Source organism: Hyaena hyaena, unplaced genomic scaffold (genome assembly GCF_003009895.1).
Source record: "Hyaena hyaena isolate Hyena2069 unplaced genomic scaffold, ASM300989v1 scaffold_63, whole genome shotgun sequence".
NCBI classification, from domain to species: Eukaryota; Metazoa; Chordata; class Mammalia; order Carnivora; family Hyaenidae; genus Hyaena; species Hyaena hyaena.
The window spans coordinates 3,731,854-3,753,643 of record NW_024080695.1 but is presented as its reverse complement, the minus strand read 5'-3'; the positions used below and the strand labels follow the sequence as shown (position 1 = coordinate 3,753,643).

At 53.6% G+C, this 21,790-nt stretch overlaps 1 protein-coding gene across 2 annotated transcripts in view; it reads right to left on the bottom strand.

Moving 5' to 3' along the window:
• The window catches only part of JAKMIP1 (janus kinase and microtubule interacting protein 1), a 127,560-nt gene extending 112,496 nt beyond the window's left edge, over positions 1-15,064 (bottom strand). The window contains exon 1 of one of the 2 annotated variants that reach the window (XM_039232028.1): positions 14,989-15,064. The gene's annotated coding sequence lies outside the window, so the exon portion shown is untranslated. The remainder of the gene's footprint in view (positions 1-14,988) is intronic. The other variant, XM_039232029.1, reaches the window with a different exon arrangement.
• Between the last annotated feature and the right edge of the window lie 6,726 nt (positions 15,065-21,790).

Genomic DNA, 21,790 nt, shown 5'->3' with positions numbered 1-21,790 from the left:
ATAATAAGCTGTCATATCCCTGCTGTGTATATTAGAGTATATTACAATGTAGCTGTTGTTTTAAAAATTTTAAGTTTTTCTATGTATTTTGAGAGAGAGCACACAAGTGTGTGCAAAGGTGGGGAAGAGAGAGAGAGAGAGAGAGAGAGAGAGAGAGAATCCCATGCAGGCTCCATGCTGTCAGCCCAACACGGGGTTCAATCTCACTACCCTGAGATCGTGACCTGAGCCAAAACCAAGAGATGGATGCTTAACCCACTGAGCCACCTAGGCACCCCTAAAAAATTTTTTTTTGGAAAACATTTCATTTTACAAATGGGGAAACAGATCTAGAGAGCAGTAAGGGTGCTGGACTGTTCTGTGATTATCTATGATTATCATGCTCACTCAGTGCACTTTGAGAGAGCAGAACCCAAATGGCCAGCACACAGCCAGCACTCCATACATACTCCTGGGAAAAGACCACCACGAGGTGTTACAGGCAAGAGGTCAGCAGGACGCAAACCTGGGCCTTGTGACTCCTGGCTCAGGGCTGGTTTTCACACTCTGCCCTTTCCCTCTTTCCTAGAAATCTCACATCCATCACAAGGAGGAAGACAGCACGGTAGAGCAAGGCCAGGACATCTTTCTCCCACCAGAAACCACTGGAAGCCAAGCACCCTTCACTCTGAGCACCAGTTGGAGCATATGCTTATTAGACAGAGAAGAAGTGCCCTTCAGGAACCGCCCTTAGGAAACCAGGGTCCCTGTGCAGAGCTGTAGATTCCGCAGGACCGCAGGAGTGATTCTCACCCGACTAGGTGGAACCAACCAGTTATCAACTATCTTGGTGATGACCAAACAGATAGACTGGGTAAGTGGGGACGAGCCCTTTCTGCCCTGGTTCTCAGACTGGAGGGAGTATCAGAATTTCCCAGAGTTTGTTAGAAGCCAGGCTGCCAGACCCCAACCCAGTGTTTCTGATCCAGTAGCTCAGGGTGGGGACTGAGGATGTGCATTTCTAAAATGCCCCCCCCCCACCCCAGGAATGCTGACGCTGTTGGTCCAGGACCTCACTTAGAGAACCACTGCTCTGATCAGTTCCTTACATACCCCCTCATTGTGGCTCACTAAAGCAGATGTTCATGGAAGGCAGGAAGCACAGGATGCAAACTCAGGAGACGGGATGGGGGTGGGGAAGGTAGAGGAACAGGCGGTCCAGGAAGTAAAGGCATTAACGGGGAATGATGAAGAATGAGACACGAAGGACAAGTGGAGGTCTTGGATGTCCGGCTGGCAAGAGCGGAGTGTGGCATCAGCTACACGCCAGGCTCTATCTGCTGGTATTGCTTCCTAACGTCATTGCTTGTCCTCCGAAAGCATATATTGCATTTTTTCTTCTATCCTTTTAAATGCATTGAGGCTGTTTTATGGCTGAGCATCTGGTCTGTCCTAGAGAATGAGCCACGTACACTTGAGATTCCATATTCCAATGGTGTTGATGGGCCTAGTTGGTTTCAGGTGTTGCTTGAGTTTTCTATTTCCTCGCTGATCTCCTACCCAGTTGTTCTATCCATTATTGAAAGTGGAGTATATTTAAGTATCCACCATGTACTGAGGAATTATCTATTTCTCCTTTCATTTTGGTCAGTTTTTGCTTCATGGATTTTGAAGCTCTGTTAGGTGCATATATGTTTGTGATTGTTTATATCTTTCTGATGGATTGACCCATTTACCATTATAAAATGTCCCTCTTTATCTCTATTTTTATTTTAAGTCTATCTTATATAATATCTCTCCAGCTCTCTTATGGTTCTGCTCTTCACGTGGTGGATCTTTTTTCATCCTTGTACTTTCAATCTGTTTTATCTTTGTACCCGAAGATGTGTGTCTCCTGTAGACAGTGGATCAGTATATCATTTTTTATATGTTCTGACAATCTTTGCCTTTTGATTGGATTGTTTAACCCGTTCACATTTATTATTACTATTTGTATAGTTGAGTTCATGTCTGCCATTTCACTTATTGTTTTCTGTAGATCTTGTCTTTTTGGTTCCTGTTCCTCTTTTACTGCGTTCTCTTGTATTAAGTGAATCAGACACTGGGTTTGGCATGAAATGCAGAGCAAGAACTTCAAAGGGATAATTATTTCTAATCCTGATAACAAAATGACCTCTCTGACAATTTTCAGTTTCTGAAATGGCTCGTTTTCAAATCAATCATGATTTTTTTTTCCTCTCTGGTTCCAGCAAACAGGAGCACATTACTCATCCAATGGTCACGAGACACCATCTAAAGAAATGTCTACTATCAACTTCCTGGATCAGAGGAGCTGAAGCTACAAATCGACCTGCCCACAAGGAGGAGGGATGGGGCCATTCTCAACTTTTTGGGAATCATCTTCATGACATACAACAACCACAAGTGGGGTGACAGCTCAGTGCTTCAAACCAAAGTGGGAAGGGATGGTTGGAACTCACAACAAAGTCCACTGCATGGGAATTTTCAAATGCCATGGCATTGTTCTTGCAGATGCCTGGCACAGATGCTAATGAGGGTCTAGGGAGCAGAGGTCCCTCTGTACCTGCCACAGCGAACAGTTAACACCCCATCCCAAGCTGATCAGCCCATATCCTAAATGACTTAGGCCCCCAACCTCCCGGTCATTTGACCTCTTCGTTTACCTACTAAGTCCTCTATTCATCAACAAATGCAAAGGAACACTACAACTCAGGAGCTTGTGAACCATGGGATCCCAAATTCCCAATGTATGTAGTCAACACCTGAGGTTTGGGGCACCCAGCACCCCTTCCTCCCATTTTCTGGCTGGAGCGCCCCCAAATTCTAATACTCTACCCAGCCATAAGACTTGCTTGTGTCTTGCATTTGTTTTTAGTCACCCCTGTAGAAGACCTGGGGGATCTACAATGCCCAGGCTGTCATAAACTGGGCTCATCCTGGGTGACCATCATACTCCAGGGAGAGACAAAGGTCATTAAAGAACCCATCTGCCATGAGGCTGAAACAGATTAGGCACCATTTGTAGGCATCCAGGCTCTGGTTCAAAATAAAGTATCTGGTTGACAAAAAGAACATCTAGCCCCAAGCCAGGAAGGACCCCAGGCTTGCTGCAGAAACCCAATTACTGCCCGGCTTAAGGAGCTCCCTCACCCAGCTGCCCTGACTCAGGAAGCAGTTCTGCCACCTTCCCTAAAGAAGTCATGTCTTCCAAAGCACTGAGGTGCAGCTTTGGGAGAAAGGAAGAGACCAAGACAACTTAACAAGAAATACAGCCTGCAGTAAACATGAGAGAATGCTTTGGATTCTGAAGAACGGCTCTCTAATATATTTGTGGTCCTAAACTGAAAGCAGGCTGCAAGATGGTGAAATCCCTGTGTGCAAGGGAAGGAGACTCTATGGAGGAGCTAGGGAGGCTCCATAGTGTCATCTCTGCGTTAACACAACCACCAGTGTATTTCAGCTCCGAGTTCTTCACTGCCTAAGGCTCGCAGGGTAGCCACCTCTAGTGCTGCAGAGAGTGGAGTGAGGCCGCTTAAGGGCAGAGCGGACCCAAACACAAGCAAGAGAGAGAAGAGCCTAAAACCTCCCGGCTGCAGCCCCTCCCAGCACTGACATTACTGGGATCTGTGAGACTAACGGCCAAAACCCTATTGACCACCTACTGTGTGCCCCACCGTGTGCTAGGTTCTGGAGACCCCACTGTGCCTGAGGTGAGATGTCAAGCCTCCCAGAATGTTCTGGAGACTCCTGTCTAGTGGAAGAGTCAGAGAAGTCGCTGATAGCTCTAATACTATGTCCAGGGCAGTAGCACAGGGATGCTTAGGGCAGCGGGAGCCCTGGGGACATGCCTGACCTGACCTGCGGAAGGGGAGAGGGTACATCAGGGAAAGTTTTCTGGAGGAAATAAGGCTGATGATGAATCCCAAGCACAAGGGGAAGATGTTGTCCGGGTGGATGAGGGCAGGAAAAGCTAACAGATAAATCCATCAGAGGGAACAGCCTGTGCAAGTTCCATCAGGAACGGTGGGCAGATGGTGTAGCTGGACACATGCCCTAGTGGAGGCATGGGAAGAGAGGGAGGCAGGAGCGGGCCCCACCGTGCTGGCAAAATTGGGATGCACAGAAGCCCCTTTGGTCCATTCTTTTTGCCTCCAGGCTGTTCCTGTCTTAATCCAGCCCCAGTGGCTTCATTCACTCAATCTGAACTTGGAGAGTAAGCAAACAGGTCTCTCCTTAGGACCCAGGAAGAATGGAGGAAGTAACACCAAGCTGGGCCATGAAGCAAGCAGGATGTCACAGGTGGGACGTGGGCAGCCATTCTAGACGAAGAGAGCTGGCACACGGTCTGGAGGAAAGAGCAGTGCTTAAGAAGTAGGTACAGTCCACTGGGGTAAATCCAGGCAACTGAGTTGGGAGCAGTCCACGGGGGGCTTTGAATGCCTAGCTAAGGTCTCTGCACACTTTTCATATATTATCAGCAGCTCTAAGAGTAGCCAGAGCAGGCCGACCACTTCCATCTCTACCTGTGCAACCTCAGGTAATTCACTCATTCCACAGCCCTGAGGCGGTGCGGGCCCAGTGGGGGCTGGAAAGGAAGACTCTTGCGCCTTCCATTACCCTGGGTCTCCACGCTCAACCCCCCACCCCAGCAGGCAGTACAATGCCAGGCACCTACAGGCGGGCGTGCCTTGGAAAACAAGGAGGGCAACGTTAGGCGACCTCTGCAAAACTGAAACAAGGCTCTCCCCGGGCAACTGTCCATGTGGAGCACACACACCTCGTGATGGGGGCGGGGGGGTTACCCACCCGTAGGACACCAGAGCCCCTGGGCGCCAGGTGGCTCGTCTCTCTAGTGGTTCCTGGCTGGATTGGGGACAAAATCCATTCACCCTCCCAGGCCTGGCAGGAAGCAGTGGAGACGGGCTACGGAGCCGAAGAGGTGCACAGTGAGAGGGCGGCCGTGCCACACCCCGAGAAGCGGCTGCCTTCAACTAATCAGAGCTGGCCAATCAGCTGCTCTCATCCAATCCGAGCTGGCCAATCAGCTGCCCTCATCCAATCCGAGCTGGCCGGTCAGCTGCTCTTATCCAATCAGAGCTGGCCTATCAGCTTCTCTCACCCAATCGGAGCTGGCCGATTAGCTGCCCTTGTCCAATCAGAGCTGGCCTATCAGCTTCTCTCATCCAATCAGAGCTGGCCGATTAGCTGCCATCCTCCAATCAGAGCTGGCCGTGAGGAAGCTGCTGGGATAAGAGTCTTGCGTTCAGGAGCCATGGAAAATAAACGTGAGGTTGCAAAACCTTCGGAGACCAGCAGCCAAATCCTGATGTGGTTATTGCACTGCGATTAAAAAGGCCAGAGCCATCAAGTGGAGGCTTATCTTAGCAGTGGCCTGACGCTCCGGAGCCGTCCCAGAGGCGCCGTCTCGGCTGCCAGGACCACGCTGGGCAGAGTCCCCTGCTCCCGTCGCGGGGATCAGGTCCGCGGCGCCTTCTCCCTTGGATGCTTCAGGGTACAATCACCGTCCCCGGGACGGGGCTCGTGCTCTGTTTCGATCGAGGGGGTCTCTCCTCCCCCAGAGTGAAAGCTGGTGTGGGCGGGCAGGGACCTGGCCACACCCCCTCTTCCTGGGGCCCTCGCTCCTCCCCGGGACACACAGGAAGCCCTCAAAGGTGCACCGTCACCGCCTGTCATCAGACCTGACTACTTGTTTAGGAGGGGAAACCGAAGCACAACAAAATGTAATTCACGTGCCTGGGGACGTGTACTTCATAGAAGGCGGAGCCACCTACTCTGAGCCCGGCCCCTGCCCTCAAGGAGATGAGAGTCTAGACCTTCCTTGTCCCCAAAGAAATACAATGTGAGGCCCCAACGGCAATTTTTAATTTTCTAGCTGCCTTTTAAAAAGAAACACACAAATGGAACTAATCTTGATAATACTTTTCATTTGGCCCAACAGATCCAAAACAGCATCATTTCAAAACAAGATCATTTACACCCTCCCGCTGATACAAAGTCTTAGAAATCCAGTGTGTAACTTTCACTTGCCAGCAGGTCAGTCCAGAGGAGCCACATTTCAGGGCTCCACAGCTCCCAGTGGTGAGTGGTGGGGGGCTGGACTCCAGGACTCCCCCTGCCCCCCTCTGGGCAAGCAAGCGTACAAGTCACCCGGCCTACGGAGACTCACTCGCAATCACTATGACCACATCTCCAGCTTCCAGCAGCAGCAGCAAGGGTTGCCAAATACCTACTACACCCCAACATCGCTCCGCGCAGTCTGCACAGGTTATTTCTGACCGTTGCACCAACCCCAAGAGGTAGGGAGACACCATATTGTCTCCGTATTGACTAAGAAAGGAAGCGAAGCTCTGAAGAAACATGTTCTAGACCACAGAGCCTGATTCCTGGAATCAGGAAATTAAAAGTTACATCAGACTCTAAGCAACAGGCAATTATTTACTGAGCACCTACTATGTGCCAATACCCTGTGTTGAAAGATGAGCATAAACAAGGCAAAGTCCTTGTCCTACTGTGCTCCTGTCCTAGCTTATGGGGGTGGGGGGGTGGGTCGGGAAGAGGAATGATCATAAATGAGAAAAAAACACTTCAGACGGCAATGATTTTGGAAGAAGACAGTGCGGTGGGGGGAAATAGCAGAGGAGAGATAGTCATCTACCTGGGGGGACAGGAAAGACGTCTCTGAGGACAGGAAGTTTAAACCGAGGTGTGGAGGATGAGAAACCCTTTCTGGCAAGGGCAGGGAACAGAGTGCCAGATAGCAGGCAGCACCCACACACCTCTGGGCGGGACGAGTCTAGCATGTTCCAGAAGCCAACAGAAAGGTGCCCGGGCTCCCAGCAATGCGACAGCAGCCTTTCTGGGGCGACTCCGTCGGCCCCCATGCCGTCCCTCCCGCAGCAGGGCGCGCCCACGCCCCAGCTTGGAAACCGAGAAACCAGCAAAGCATTCTCGTGTCAAGGCCAGTCGCTCCCAGCATCACGCTGGCATGGGGTGCCCGTCCAGAAGCATCTGACGGGTGGCTCGCTGATGACACTGGCAGAAAGAGGAGACAGTGGAGCAGTACACAACCTGGGCAGCAAAGGCCCCAGGAAGAGCATTTTAACACTTGAAGCCTTGCTTCAAACACTGTGCACACTGGGCACAAAGTGGAAAGCACCCAAACATCCATCCACAGACAAATAGAGAATAAAACGTGGCCTGTCCACACAATGAAGTATTACTCGCCCCCAAAAAGTGCTGAAGCACAGACACCCCCATTACGACCTGGGCCTTGAGGACATTATGCTGAGTGAAAGAAGCCAGTGGCAGAGGGCCCCACGTCATAGGATTCCATTATTTGAAATGTCCAGAATGCTCAAATCCTTAGAGACCCAGTGGGGACCAGAGGTTACCAGGGGCTGAGGGAGGGGGCGGGGGAGTAACTGTTTAGTGGGCACAGGGCTTTCACCGTAGGACATGAAAATGTTTTGAAACTAGATAGAGGTAGGGCGCGTGGGTGGCTCAGTCGCTTAAGCGCCCGACGTCGGCTCAGGTCATGATCTCACAGTTTGCGGGTTTGAGCCCTGCATTGTGCTCTGTGCTGACAGCTCAGAGCCTGGAGCTGTTTCAGATTCTATGTCTCCCTCTCTCTCCGCCCCTCCCCTGCTCACGGTCTGTCTCTCTGTCTCTCAAAAATAAACATTTAAAAAATAAATAAATAAATAAATTTTAAAAAGAAGATACTAGATAAAGGTGGAGGTTATACAACTTCCCGAATACATTAATGCCACTGAATGGGACCCTTAAAAAAAATTTTTTTAATGTTTATTAAACATTAAACATCCCAACGCGGGACTCGAACCCACGAGCCATGAGATCGGGACCTGAGCTTAAGTCGGGTGCTCAACCGACTGAGCCACCCAGGTGCCCCTAAATGGGACATTTTAAAGTGGTTAATCTTATGCTGTGTGAATGCCACCCCAATTTCAAAAAAGCGGGGGGCGGGGGAGGGTGGTGGGGGAGAGCTGAAAAAGAAAAGTCAGGCTGGGATCCCGTGTCTCAGCAAGCGGAGAGGAGCGGCCAGCCCTCCAGAAACAGCAGCACAGAATAGGAAGAGGGGACGGACGCTCCAAGGTCAAGGGAACGCAAGGCTACTTGACCAGATCGCTCCTTGCCTCCACCACCGATGCCTCCTCATCCTCACAGGCTGCTTATCCTCCAAAGGAAGCAGGAAACGCCCTCAGTGATGTGCCCCACTCCCCCACCCCAACTTCCATCTCTGATGAAGGGCCAGTCCAGGGCTCCCAAATCAAAATGCAGCCGAGGTAGAGGCACTGGGGCCAGCAGGCCGAGCCAGCGCGTCCCCTGACCTGGCACACACAAGGGCATTACTGCCACATGGGCAGTCAGGATGGTCACACACAGAACCTTCTTTCATTCCCTAACGTGGCCCTTCGGCCAAGTCTGGGCCACGGGGTAGTAGAAAGGACAGCGGGAATCCACATCCACACGCCATCTGGGTCCTCTGAGGTCCAGGAGGGGGAGGAAGGGGGGCCGGGGGGGGTTCAAGCCATGGGAAGGGACCCGAGGCAGCTTCCAGGGCCGGGTAAGGATAAAGGGAGCACCACGGGCCACAGAGAGGACTGACCTAGCACCCCATTAAGGTGTGGCTGCTCAAGGGAACAGTATCATTGCTAATGTCCACCCCACGAGGCTGGGCCTTCACCTCTACTCTTTCTTTCATCCCCCTTCCCACGTGATCTGCAGGGACAGGGACGGGTGTCCCCGTTTTACAAATGAGGACGCTGAGTTGTAGGGGGTGCGGAGGGGTACACACGCCTCATCCACCATCAGCCGGTATATGGCAGAGCCAGCATTCAAACGCAAAGCTGGTGTCCAAGGCCTCCTGTGCGAGGTTAGAACGCCACCGATGTGGGCTTTTTTTTTTTTCTTTTTTGACAAAACTCCCACAAGGCAGCGTGGAGCCATGGTTAAGAACACGGACTGCCACTTTGGGACGATGCGACAGTTCTGGACGTGGGTGGTGATGGGGACACAACAGTGTGAATATACTCAGTGCCACTGCCCAGTACGCTTCAATACGGTTAATGTGGTGACCGTTATTAAATATTACATATATAGGGTCACCTGGGGGGCTCAGTCAGTTGAGCATCTGACTTCAGCTCAGGTCATGGTCTTGCAGTTCGTGAGTTCGATCCCCGCATCAGGCTCTGTGCTAACAAATGGCTCAGAGCCTGGAGGCTGCTTCAGATTCTGTGTCTCCCTCTCTCTTTCCCCCTCCCCTGATCATGCTCTGTCTTTCAAAAATAAATAAATGCTAAAAAACAAAAATAGAGGGGTACCTGGGTGGCTCAGTCGGTTAAGCGTCCGACTTCAGCTCAGGTCAGGATCTCACGGTTCGTGGGTTTGAGCCCCGCGTTGGGTTCTGTGCTGACAGCTCGGAGCCTGGAGCCTGTTTCAGATTCAATGTCTCCCTCTCTTTGCCCCTCCCTCACTCATTCTCTGTCTCTCTCTGTGTCAAAAATAAATTATAGGGGCGCCTGGGTGACTCAGTCGGTTGGGCAGCCGACTTCGGCTCAGGTCATGATCTCACAGTTCATGAGTTCAGGCCTCGCATCAGGCTCTGTGCTGACAGCTCGGAGCCTGCAGCCTGCTTTGGATTCTGTGTCTCCCTCTCTCTCTGACCCTCTCCTACTCACACTCTGTGTGTCTCTCTCTCAAAACTAAATAAACATTTTAAAAAATGTTTTAATAAATAAACTATAAAAATTTTTTAAATAAAAAAACAGAAAAAAAATATTACACACATATTTAACACAAAGATACTTTAACACTGAAGCCAATACTACACTATATGTTAACTAACTTGAATTTAAATAAATAATTTTTTTTAAATGGAGGGGACACCCAGTGGTTCAGTCAGTTAAACGTTCAACTTCCGTTTACATCATGATCTCACGGCTTGTGAGTTCAAGCCCCGCATCAGGCTCTGTGCTGACAGCTCAGAGCCTGGAGCCTGCTTTGAATTCTGTGTCTCCCTCTCTCTCTGACTCTCTCCCATTCATGTTCTCTTTCTCTCTCTCTCTCTCTCTCCCTCCCATTCATGTTCTCTCTCTCTCTCTCTCTGCCCCTCCCCTGCTGGCACTCTGTCTCTCTCTAAGATGAATAAACATTAGAAATTTTAAAAAGGGCTCAGTCTGACTTCGGCTCAGGTCCCAATCTCACGGCTCATGGGTCTGAGCCCCGCGTTGGGCTCTGTGCTGACCACTCAGAGCCTGGAGCCTGCTTCAGATTCTGTGTCTCCCTCTCTCTGACCCTCCCCTGCTCACGCTGTCTCTCTCTCTCTCTCAGAAATAAATAAAACATTAAAAATTTTTTTAAAGAAATAAAAAGAAAAGAGGGGAGTCTGGGCGGCTCCGTTGGTTGACTGCCCCACTCTTGACTTTGGCACAGGTCACAATCTCACGGTTTTGTGAGTGTGAGCTCCGCGTCAGGCTGCAATGACAGCGTGAAGCCTACTTGGGATTCTCTCTTTCCCTCTCTCTCTGCCCCTCCTCTGATGATGTGCTGTCTCCGTCTCTCTCAAAATAAATGAATAAACTTAAAAACCTTTAATTCTCACTAAATATTTAAAAATTGAATAGTATACAGACCATATTCTCCAAGCATAGTAAAATTCAAATTAGAAGCTAATAAAAAATATAAATCCCCCTCCAAGAAAGTAATAATGTGGGCTGCTTGGGAGTAGACTCCTGCTCCCCTACTTACCAGCTCCGTGACCCTGGGCAGGCCACAGTCTGTGCCCTTCTGTAAAGTGAGAGGTGCAAGGCACCTCCCTCTGGGCTTGTGTCCAGAACTGAATGAACTCACATCGGGGACAGCACAGACCAGGGGGGTGGCAAACCCCAGCCACAAAGGTCCAGGTAGTAAGTGTTTCTGGCTTTACAGATAACTACCCCAGCTAGGTAACTGTCAGCATAGCCAGAAAGCGACCACAGACAACAGGTGCACAAATGGGCGTGGCTGGGTACCAATAAAACTTTATTTACAGAAGCAGGCAGCGGGCTGATGGGCCACAGCTTGCCCACCCTTGGCATTTACCCTGGCTTAACAAACATGAACTGTTACAATTAGGAAAAACGGCATTTATCTCTATTCATTTCTATAGACGAATGAGAAGTAAAATATTTCCTGTGGCAGTTCCAAAAATAAATACGAATACCAAAGGTGAGAGCAGAGCCTCAGTCCCCCCTACCGGAGACAGGGGGCCCTCCCCTCACTCTGGGTCCCAGGCCCCGCCCCCACTCCGCTGCTTTCAAGTCATTCTGAACCAGCCCTGGCCACTCTCTGCAAGCTTGCAAGCTCTTCCCCCTCCCACCTCCTACAGGAAGGGCTCCTAACCCCTGCCCCAGCGCCCGAGGCCCCCAGGACCCCATCCTTGTTCCTGTCCCTCCCTGCTGGCCCATGGTCCCCGGGCTGTCCACCTGGCCATTGAAAAGCAAGAGCAAAGAAAACTCTGACAGTGTTCAGGGCTAGAATGACAATGACCATCAAGGTCCCACTGCCAGCCAGTCCCAGGGTCCTTTCCTGAGCCTCAGATCCCAGCAACACTTGGCTTCGAGGTAACCTATTCCGATTAGCGGCACTGAGAAGCCTCCTCTGATTGATTCCTCACATGGGCCTTGTAGGAAGGTCGCCTTTCCATCAGAGGGATCACTGTGTTCCATAGAACGCCACCAAAGTTCTGGAGTGCGGGGATCCCCCCGCCCCCCGTGAGTTCCGCCTCCACCTCCACCTCCAGACTCAGCCCCTGCCTGTCAGGTGCTCACAAAGCCCTCACCCTGGAGTGGTTCTGTGCAGCTTCGGCGAGATAATTTGCAGGAGGGGAGCTGAAGCTGAGCTACATTCCTCACACGAGCATCACAGAAAAAGGAACAGGGCAGAGAACGGCGGAGGGACTAGCCCGAGGCGGCACAGCCAGGAGGGTCTGAGCCGGTCCCCGGTGCAGCCCCGCACACCCAGCCCTGTGCCTTCACGGCTTCACCACTGGGCAGGAAAGAAGCCCGGACGGCGGGGGCATCAAAGGAGCTGCTCGGGGCCAGCAGGGTGGCCTTCTCCACGTGCACCGTGAGCTCAGGACTCCTGGCCGCAGCCCTTGGCACCTTCTCACACAGGTGTGCACAGCTCCCGGCCACCAACACGCACGCACCCCCTCCGCCTCTCTTTCCCATGCACTGACTATGTAGCTCGCTGGCCTGATGTTGTTTGCTAGGGAAGGACACTGAGGGCCTCTCACTGGGGCGGCCACTTGGAGACAAAATCAAAGGACTCATTCGGTAACCAGCCACTCCCTCATCATCACGGCCATCTAGATGGCTCCTGTGCCCAGAGACTGCACTCTGCTCCCCACAGCAACCCAGCCACACAGGCCGCTGCCCCCACGTGTACAGGAAATAGAGACTCAGAGAGGCTAATCCTGTTGCCTGAGATCACACAGCCAGAAGGAACAGGACAAAGATGAATCCCACTTCCGAAGCCCTGCGGGGACGGGAAGGGGGGCTCAGACACCTGCCAGAGATCAAGCGAGGAGAGCCAGAACGCAGTGCAGTCATCCCCAATCTTTCTGAGGGAGGCACCCCCTTTTAGTTTCAAAGCCCGGGGCCAGGCACCTGCTGGTCGGCAGCTGAGTGAGGGGCGGGGCCTCCCTCCTGCCTCCTCACCATGAAACCGTCTGGTCAGGCTGAGGAGAGGCCATCAAGCCCTGTCCCTCTTATAGCGCTGGCCGTAGCCATGCCGGTGTGACTGCCTCCCCTGGAAGACGGAGCCCCCCCTCAAAGCAGGGCTGCCCCTCAGACCCCACTGTGTCCCCAGTTTCTGTTAGGCAAGGTCCGCTTAAGGAAAAGCCACACAAATATTAAACTATATATGTTCTAAAAGAGCACAGATGAAAGAACTCACAATCTGTTTGGCAAAGTCCAGAAACATCCCAAAGAAGGAACTTGGGCCTTCACATATGAAGAGGAGTTCTCCAGGCAGACAGGGGAGGGGAACATTTCCCAGAAAAATAACGAGAGCAACAAAACCACAGCACTTGGGGAGAATCCTAAGTGTCTAGGTGTGTCTGGAGAAGCCAGAGGTGGCACGCTTAGCCGGGACCGTGTGGCAGGGAGTGAGCAAGAGGTGGGCGAGGGAAGCGAGGGTGTGAGGGGCAGTGGGAGCCACAGATGGTTTGTGAAGGAGGTCAGTGGCGATGATCGCATGTGTTGGGCCCACACGCTGACCCACTGAGGGGCTTCTCCCTAAGAAAAGTCTGAAGATGAGAGTCACCCCCAAGCTCTGGGGCGATGCTCAGCATTATGGCCCACGTGCAAGAGCCTCAACAACAAACATTTTGCATGCACCCACCGTTTGGAAGACTTTTCTCAGAGCAGCAGCAATCCTGGAAGTTGCCCTGCTGGGCAAGCATCTGAGAAAGGGTCCTGATCCCCCTCCCCAAACCTGCCCCTCCTCGTTGTCCATCTGGGCTCATAGAAGTGCCACCCACCTGCCCAAGGTCCTGGAGGAGAGGCCAGCCCCTGCAGAGCCTCACCCTACACCAACAGGTCACCCAGAGTTAGTGGGGAGAGCCCCCCTCAGGTGCAATAGGTACTGTGCAGGGAACCCGGGAGCCCCATGTGAGGAGCTGAGGCTGCCCTTGCCCTTCCCAAGATCTCCTCATCTGGTCTGGGAGCTGAGGCCATCGGACGGGATAAGAGTGTGTCCCACTCTGCCCTACACGGAACCTCAGGCAGGGCAAGGGGTTCGCCCTGACCTTGGTGGAGAAGGAGCTGGCCAGGCGGAGGAATGGCGTTCCTAGAGAGGGAACAGCACAAGCAAAAGCCAAGGGCAGTGTGTTTGTGAGTGCGCGTGGAAGGGGCGGGGGTGGCAGAGCACCAGCGGTTGGATACAGTATCTCCGGAGTCTAAAGAGAGCCGGGCAGAGGCTGGCGGAGAGCCCAGGCCGGCCAAGCCATCAGGAGAAAGGCAGGCTCCGGTGTGTGGGGAGGAGACATGGGGGGGGAGGGGGGCAGGGTGCTATGGCGAAAGACTCCAGCCTGGCAAGTGGCCTCTATCAGGGATGACGAGGCCGGCTCCTCAAGAACCCGAAGCGGGGAGGGTGGAGTGAGGGGCAGAGGGCTGGCGGCGAGGGCACGGCGCACTAACGCAGGCCCACAGGCCGGTTCTAGAACGCCAGGCGCCCGGCAAGGTGCCCGGCCCCGCAGAACCAATCCCTCTGCGCCATCTCCCGAGGCTTCGTGCGCCCAGGGCGCGCCGGCGGGGCAGCAGGGTGGGTACCGGCCTTTCTTCCCAGCGCTTCAGCCTCCTCCCCGAACCCACGTGGGCGGAGCAGCGCGGGGGTGTGCGTGGCAGGGGCCTAGGCGGCGGGTGCCGTGCGTGGGGCGGGGGTGCAGGCAGGGCGACCTCGCCCGCCCCCCCCCCCCGCCTCCAGGCTCCAACCTCTGTGCCACCTCGGCAGGGACCTGGGGGTACCCGGACCTCCTCAGTGGGTAGGACACCGAGAGAGAATCGGCCGGCCACGCCCCCCGCGCCACTCCCTGGAGGCAGCGGGTGGGTCCCCCTCCCCCTCCCTGGCTCGGGGGCGGAATGGGGAGAAGGGTGGAAATGGGGGTGGCGTGAGGGAGAAAGGGGGACTGGGGGCGGGACGGGGAGGGGGCACTACGGAGGGAGACGCCGCGGGTGGATTTGGGGGTGAATGGGGGATGGGGAGGGTGGGGGTCCACGGAGGTGAGACGCGACAGCGGCAGGGGATCTCGAGGGGCGCGAGGGCTGGAGGAGCGGGAGGTGGGCGATGGGGCGGGGCGGCACCGCTCACCCAGTCCCCTGCCGCCGGGCCCGCCCATCGGTCGCGGGGTCCGCGGGCCCCCGGTGGCCAGCGCGCGCCTCCCGCCCCCGGCGCACCTGTACCCACCTGCTCGGCGCTCAGGCCCGAGCCGGGCAGCAGCAGCGGACGTAGCGAGCGCAGCCCCGCGCCGCATCATCCGGCCGCCCCCTCCCCGCCCCGAGCTTACGCTGCCGCCGCCCCCGCCTTAAAAAGGACAAAACGGAACAGAAAAAGGTTGCGTGCAAAAAAAAGAAAAAGAAAAATCGCAAGAAGCAAACGAGGAAGACGGGCGGATGTGCGCGCAGCTGGCGGAGCGGGGGTCGAGGCGAGGCGGCGCCGGTGACCGCGCTCGGGGCAGCCGGCAGGCGCGTGCCGCACGCTCCCGGCTGCTGCTCGGGCGACCACCCGGCGCCCGGCTCGCCGCGCGGCCCCGCCCCTCCCCGGGTCGCCCCTCCGATTGGCGCGTCCTCCCGCCAGTCAGAGGGAAGGCGCGGCACTCGCCCGCCCCCGCCCGGGGCCGAGGCCCGGAGCTGCTCGGAGGCAGCCGGAGGAGGCGCGGGGAGGCCTGAGCGTGCGCACTTGGCCCCGAGGCCCGCGCCGGGGAAGGGCTAGGGTCCCGCGGCTGAGCGCCCGGGGTCGCGCAGGGCCGCGGCGCCGGGTGGGTCTGAGCTGCCCGGGGGAGGGGCTTGCCAGCTCCAGTTAGGGCGGAAGGCCCCAGAAAGCTCGTCCCTGCCCTCACCTGGGACGGTGGGCATCCTAGGCCAAGGTGGTCAGGGAAGACACAACGGGCGCCTTTGCACGCGCGGAAATCTCAGGGTCCTGGGTCACAGGAAAGGAAGTGTTGCAGGTGATACGGCTAGCAAGCGGCAGAGCCAGGAGCCCCACGCTTGAGCTCGCAGCCTTCACCCACTAGGCAAAACCGTATCAGCAAAACATAATGGAACGAATAATGTGATGTCCAGCCTAGGCTTGAAGGAAGGGTAGGATTTCGTGAGCCGAAGATCCATTCATTGAGTTCCGTTCCACAAATATTGATTGGGCACCTGCTATGTACCAGGGAGCCATTAAGATCTAGGGCTACCGCAGGGAACAGAAAGAAAGCCCCTGCCCTCGCAGAGCTTACATTCTAGCAAAGAAAAGGATTAGCATGGGAAAGCACCTTGATTGGAGGAAAATGTGGCACATTTGAGAATCTTAAAGAGACGGGTGTCTCTGAGCTACAGAGAGGTGAGGTGAATGGCCAAGAGGAGAATGAGCAGGTGGGTAGAGGCGGGGCTGTGAGGTCTGGGAAAGAATTTGGAGTTTGTTCTAAGGCTGACTCACCAGGGAAAGTGGTCTGTGGGAACAAGGTCAGATTTATGTCCTTTAAGTGTACCAATCTGCTGTATCTGCTTCCTCAGCTCAGGTGTGAATCCACCCTTGGGACCACCCAAGAGGCAGGTACCACCACTTTCACTTTCTCTGCACTAGGGATGAGGAGGCCCCCAGGGCCCAGGATCCACACAGGTAGCAAGGTGGGATCCAAGAGTCCGACCTTGTCCAGCACAGCCTTCCAGCTACCGTGGGACTCACGGTATCTGAGCCCCGGCCTCAAAGTCGCAGCCAGGCGAGTTTCAGCTCACCATGAGGACAAACGTTCTTATCAGAGATGCCGCTCTCTAATATGTGCTGAGCCCCCAGCCCCTCAACAGGCCATCCACCTCGGAGGGTCCTGGGAAAGGGGGCCCTGCTGCTTCTTCTTGGGCCAGACTGTTGGGGGAAGGGAGGAAGGGCTCCCGGCTTGACCACATACTAGCTGGTGCCCTTAGGCAAGCTATTGACCCTTTGCTTTCCTCAGTTTCCTCATCTGTAAAATGGAGCTTAAAACAGTAATAATCTGTGGGTTTGGGCGGCAATTAAATGAGCTAATATAATCGGATCTCTGTTACTATCTGAAGGCCGCCATCATAAATTACCATAGGCCAGGGGTGCCTGGGTGGAGCAGTTGCTTAAGCCTCCAACTCTTGATCTCAGCTCAGGTCATGATCTCAGAGTTTGTGAGTTTGAGCCCTGCATCGGGCACTGCGCTGATGGTGCAGAGCCTGCTTGGGATTCTGTCTCTCCCTCTTTCTGCCCCTCCCCTGCTTGTGCTCTGTCTCTCAAAATAAAATAAATAGATAAATAAACTTTAAAATGTTTTAATAAAAATAAATTACCGCAGATCAGGCGGCTTAAAACAACAGAACTGTGTGCTCTCATAATATTGTAGGGCAAAAGTCCCTAGTCCAGAAACTGTTAGGGGAAGTTCTTTCCTGCCTTTTTCAGCTTCTAGGAGCTCCAGATGTTACTGGGCTTGTGGCCACATCACTCAAATGTCGGCCTCCACCTTCACGTAGCTGTGGCTGCCTCCTCTGTCCATGCCTCCTCTTTTTTTTTAATTTTAATTTTTTGAGAAAGAGAGAGCATAAACAGGGGAGGGGCAGAGAGAGGGGAACAGAGGATCCAAAGCAGACTCTGAGCTGTCAGCACAGAGCCTGATGCAGGGCTCAAACTCGCAAACCGTGAATTCATGACCAGAGCTGAAGTTGGATGCTCAACCAGCTGAGCCATCCAGGGCCTCCCCCCGCACTCTTTTATAAAGATTCTGGTCAGTGGATTTAGGACCCACCGAGTTAATTACCTCACCTCCAGACCCTTAACTCAATCACATCAAATCACTCTTTCCCAAATAAGACCACACCTACAGCTTCCAGGATGTTACTGTAAATTATAGAATTATTTAACAACAATTGTGATCATTCCTAAGGAGGCAGAAAGATGCTACGAGAGCACATCATGTGGAGCTTGGCTTGGTCTGAGGTCCGGGAGCCTTCCCGGAGGAAGTCAGCCCTAAGCCTTAGCTAGCCAGAGAAGGAGGAAGTGAGGATACTCCAGGGAGAGTGAACAGCGGTGTGAACACCCTGAGTTAGGACTTGACCCTCTAGCAGGAAGGGAGCCATGAAGAGTTCTTGAGGAAGGGCATGAGTGATGGGATTAAAGGAGGCCTGGTCAAGCACAGAAGGTCAAGGCAGGCCCCACCAGCCCCCTCGTGACTCCACAGACACAGATGGGCACCCACTGCATACTGGCGCTCTGCCCAGCGGCAGGGACATGACATGGAAACTTGCCTCTGCCCCAGGGCTCATGGGTCAGGGAGAGAGACCACAGTAGATCATTATGATGGGCTCGCCCTAACTATAGAAGTGCCGGGAAGGAACTCCTGGGACCACTTCAGGGAGTCAGGAGAGGCTTCCTGGAGGAGGAGACATGTGCTCTGATGCTAGACAAGGAGGGAGGAAGCAGGCCTTCTGGGCAGAGGGAACAGTGTGTGCAGAGGGACCATAGAGGCACAAAGACAGAGACAGGGACTCCAGGCCTGCTGCCCCACAGGGAGCACACAAGGTTAAGACGCTGGCCGGGCCAGATCACAAGGAGCCTGAAAGCCTCACTGGGATTTCTGGTCACTAAGGAGTTTGGAACAGGCCGTGCCGCCCCTGGAGTTGGTTGGCAGGCTCTGGAATCTGCACGGAGGCTGGGTGGGAAGGTAGAGGCGAGAGACTGTGGGAGGCTGAGGGTCAGAATCAGGGCAGTTGGACCCACAGTCCCAGGAGGACAGGCTCAGGACCCCCTAAGTAGCAGCCCACCCCTGACTAGGTCGATCCAACTTGTAAGACTTGCCTTCTGGGTGGCGGGCTGTGCTGGGGGAGGGGTACCAATGACCACAAGAGCAAGCACTGGTCAGGCTTGCTCTGAACAGGTACTGACGCAGGCACGCTGCGAGTATTTAGTTAATCTGCACAACCACCCTAGGTAGAGAGAGGTTAGGCAACTTGCCCGGGGTCACACAGCCAGGAGGGCCAGAATGCAAAGGACTGGCAGTTTGCCTCTGGGGATAAATAAACCATGTTGCTAATAACGACACACATTTACTGAGCACTTACTGTGTGCCAGGCACTGTCTGAGAAATTAACCCATCTCAACCCCTCCCTCTTTATCCTTAGACACTGAGGAATGAAAGGTTCAATAACCCACCTCAGGGCACTGTCTCAGTGGCTGAGTTGGGGATGGGCTGACACCACTCAGGCACTCTGTGTCTCTGAGATAGCAGAAAACTACTCTACTGCTGGTAAGATGAGACGAGGGGTGGGAAGCACCAGGCTCTGTGTCCCTGGGACAAGTCCCATCAGTGCTCTGAGCCTGGTCTCCTTCCTCCCCGTCAAATAGAAATGGCGCCACCACCACTCCCCGCCCACACACACACCTGCCAGACATTCTGGGATGTGAGTCCTGGCTCCACCATTTACCCCCAGTGCCACCGTCCAAGTGGTGGGAAGAACAGGACCGACTTCACAGGCTGGCTAGGCACACGATCATGGCGCACCTGAAAAGGGCCATTCAGTGCACGCCGTGAACACCGCTGGGATTCGTGGCAGCAAAGCTCACCTCCCTCCGTGTCCCCGCAGGCGCCGTTACTCTCGTTTTCTGGATGAGACAAAGGAGCCGCAGACAAAAGGATCTGGAAACTACAGCCAGGTCTCCGACCCCAAGCCCACGCTGCCGTCAGCTCACTTTTCAGATCCTAAAAGACGATGATGGGAATTATGCTGAGTGACACAGCTGCATGATTCCATTTATGGAACTTTATCAAAACGACAGGATTATAGAAATAGAAGACTGATTCGTGGCACCAGGAGTCGGGGAGGGAGGGGGGATGGCTGTGTCTATGAAGGGATAGAAGGATGTTACTGGTCTGTAGCCTGACTATGGCGGTGCACACACCAGTCTACACAAGTTATGAAACTGCTCACAACTAAGCTCGATGCATGCACGCTCACATATGCATGAGCTCAGGCAAAGCCACAGGAATCTGATCAAGGTGGGCGGATCGTATCGATTGGGTTGCCTGGTTTGTGATACTGCAATTATAGGTTTGCAAGGTGTTACCTTTGGGGGAAACTGGGTGAAGGGTACACTGGTTATTGTTTCTTACATGTGAATGTCCAATGACCTCAATACAAAAAACTTTTTTAAAAAAAACAATGACCATGAAATTAGCTGCCCAAGGAGGCTCCCGCGCTGGACAGCGCCTTTCCCCGGGGCAGCGGGATGGGCACTGAGGGTCTGCGGATGTCCCTCCAGAAACAAGGTAGGGCAGCCAGGAGAGCTGGGAGGCGGGCAGAGTGCCCGAGTTCTCCATCACTCTCTGTGCCCGGGGGTCCGGCCTCCTGGGATGCAGGGTCCCTGTGCTGGATGTGCTCTTTCTTCTCCTCTACACCATTCAAGGAAAACAGCTTTCCCTGGGCTATTTCTGGTTCTATGAATAATACATGCTTATTGTAAAGAATTCAAACGGTACAGGCCGATATAAGGAAGACAACAAAGGTCACCTTGAATCTCGCCACAGCATGGTAACCCCCAAGAGGCTGCGGGTGACCAGCCCTCCGTGCCTCTCCTATGCCCAGAAACCTTCATATGAATGGGGTGATGACACCCCATGGTGTGGGCATCCTCTCTGCCCTTGCCAGCTGAGAACGATGGGCAGCAAATATCCTGGTCAATATCGGCGTGTTTATTTCCACAGACCGGATTCCCAGCAGTGGAATTGCCGGTTTAGAAAACCTAAGCTTTTCTCTTCATAGATGCTGACAGATTACCTTCCCAAGATGGTGTGACACCTCGCCCTTCGCCTCAGCGCACACATTTCCCATCATCACCCGATACCACGGCACGCTGTGAACATTGCCATCCTGGTGAGCGCGAAGTGGTATGTCCTTGTGACTTCAGTTTGCGTTTCCCTGCCAACCAGGGAATCGGGGAGAACTTGAATATATTACTTTGGAGGTGCTCTTTTGAGAATTGTCTTCTTACCCTTTGTCCATTTTTAGTTGAGGCCTTTGCTTTTGTCTGTCTTGGGGGGGGCGGTTTCCAGCTTTCTAAAAATTTTTTATTGAAATATAGTTGACATATAATGTCATATTAGTTTGAGATGTACAATAGAGTGATTTGGAAATTCTATACATTATTTAGTGCTCACCACGATGAGCATAGTCTCCACATACCAGCATACAACGTTATCATAGGATTATTGTTTTTATTTTTTTTTATTTTTTAAATGTTTTATTTATTTCTAGGAGAGAGAGAGAGAGACAGCGCGAGCAGGGGAGGGTCAGAGAGAGAGGGAGTCACAGACTGAAACAGGCTCCAGGCTCTGAGCTGGCAGTCAGCACAGAGACCGACGAGGGGCCCGAACCCACGAACCGCGAGATCGTGACCTAAGCGGAAGTCGGACGCTTAACCGACTAAGCCACCCAGGCGCCCCTGTTTTTATTTTTTTAATGTTTGTTTATTTTTGAGAGAGACAGGGTGTGAGTGGGGGAGGGGCAGAGAGAGGGAGACACAGCATCCAAAGCAGGCTCCAGGCTCCAAGCTGTAAGCACAGAGCCCGACACAGGGCTCGAACCCACGAACCATGAGATCATGACGTGAGCCAAAGTCCGGTGCTCAACTGACGGAGCCACCCAGGCACCCTGATTTTTTTATGCTTATTTATTTTTGAGAGAGAGACAGAACACAGATGGGAGAGTAGCAGAGAGAAAGGGAGACACAGAATCTGTAGCAGGCCCCGATGCGCAGCTCAATCCCATGAACTGTGAGATCATGACCTGAGCCAAAATCAAGAGTCCCGCGCTTAATCAACTGAGGCACCCAGGCACCCCTCCTCTTCACCTCCTTCTTCCATTGCCCCATTCCCTCCCCTCTGGAAACTGTTTTTAAAACCATTTTTGGGGCACCTGGGTGGCTCAGTCTGTTAGGCATCCGACTTCGGCTCAAGTCATGATCTCGTGGTTCGTGGGTTCGAGCCCCACGTCGG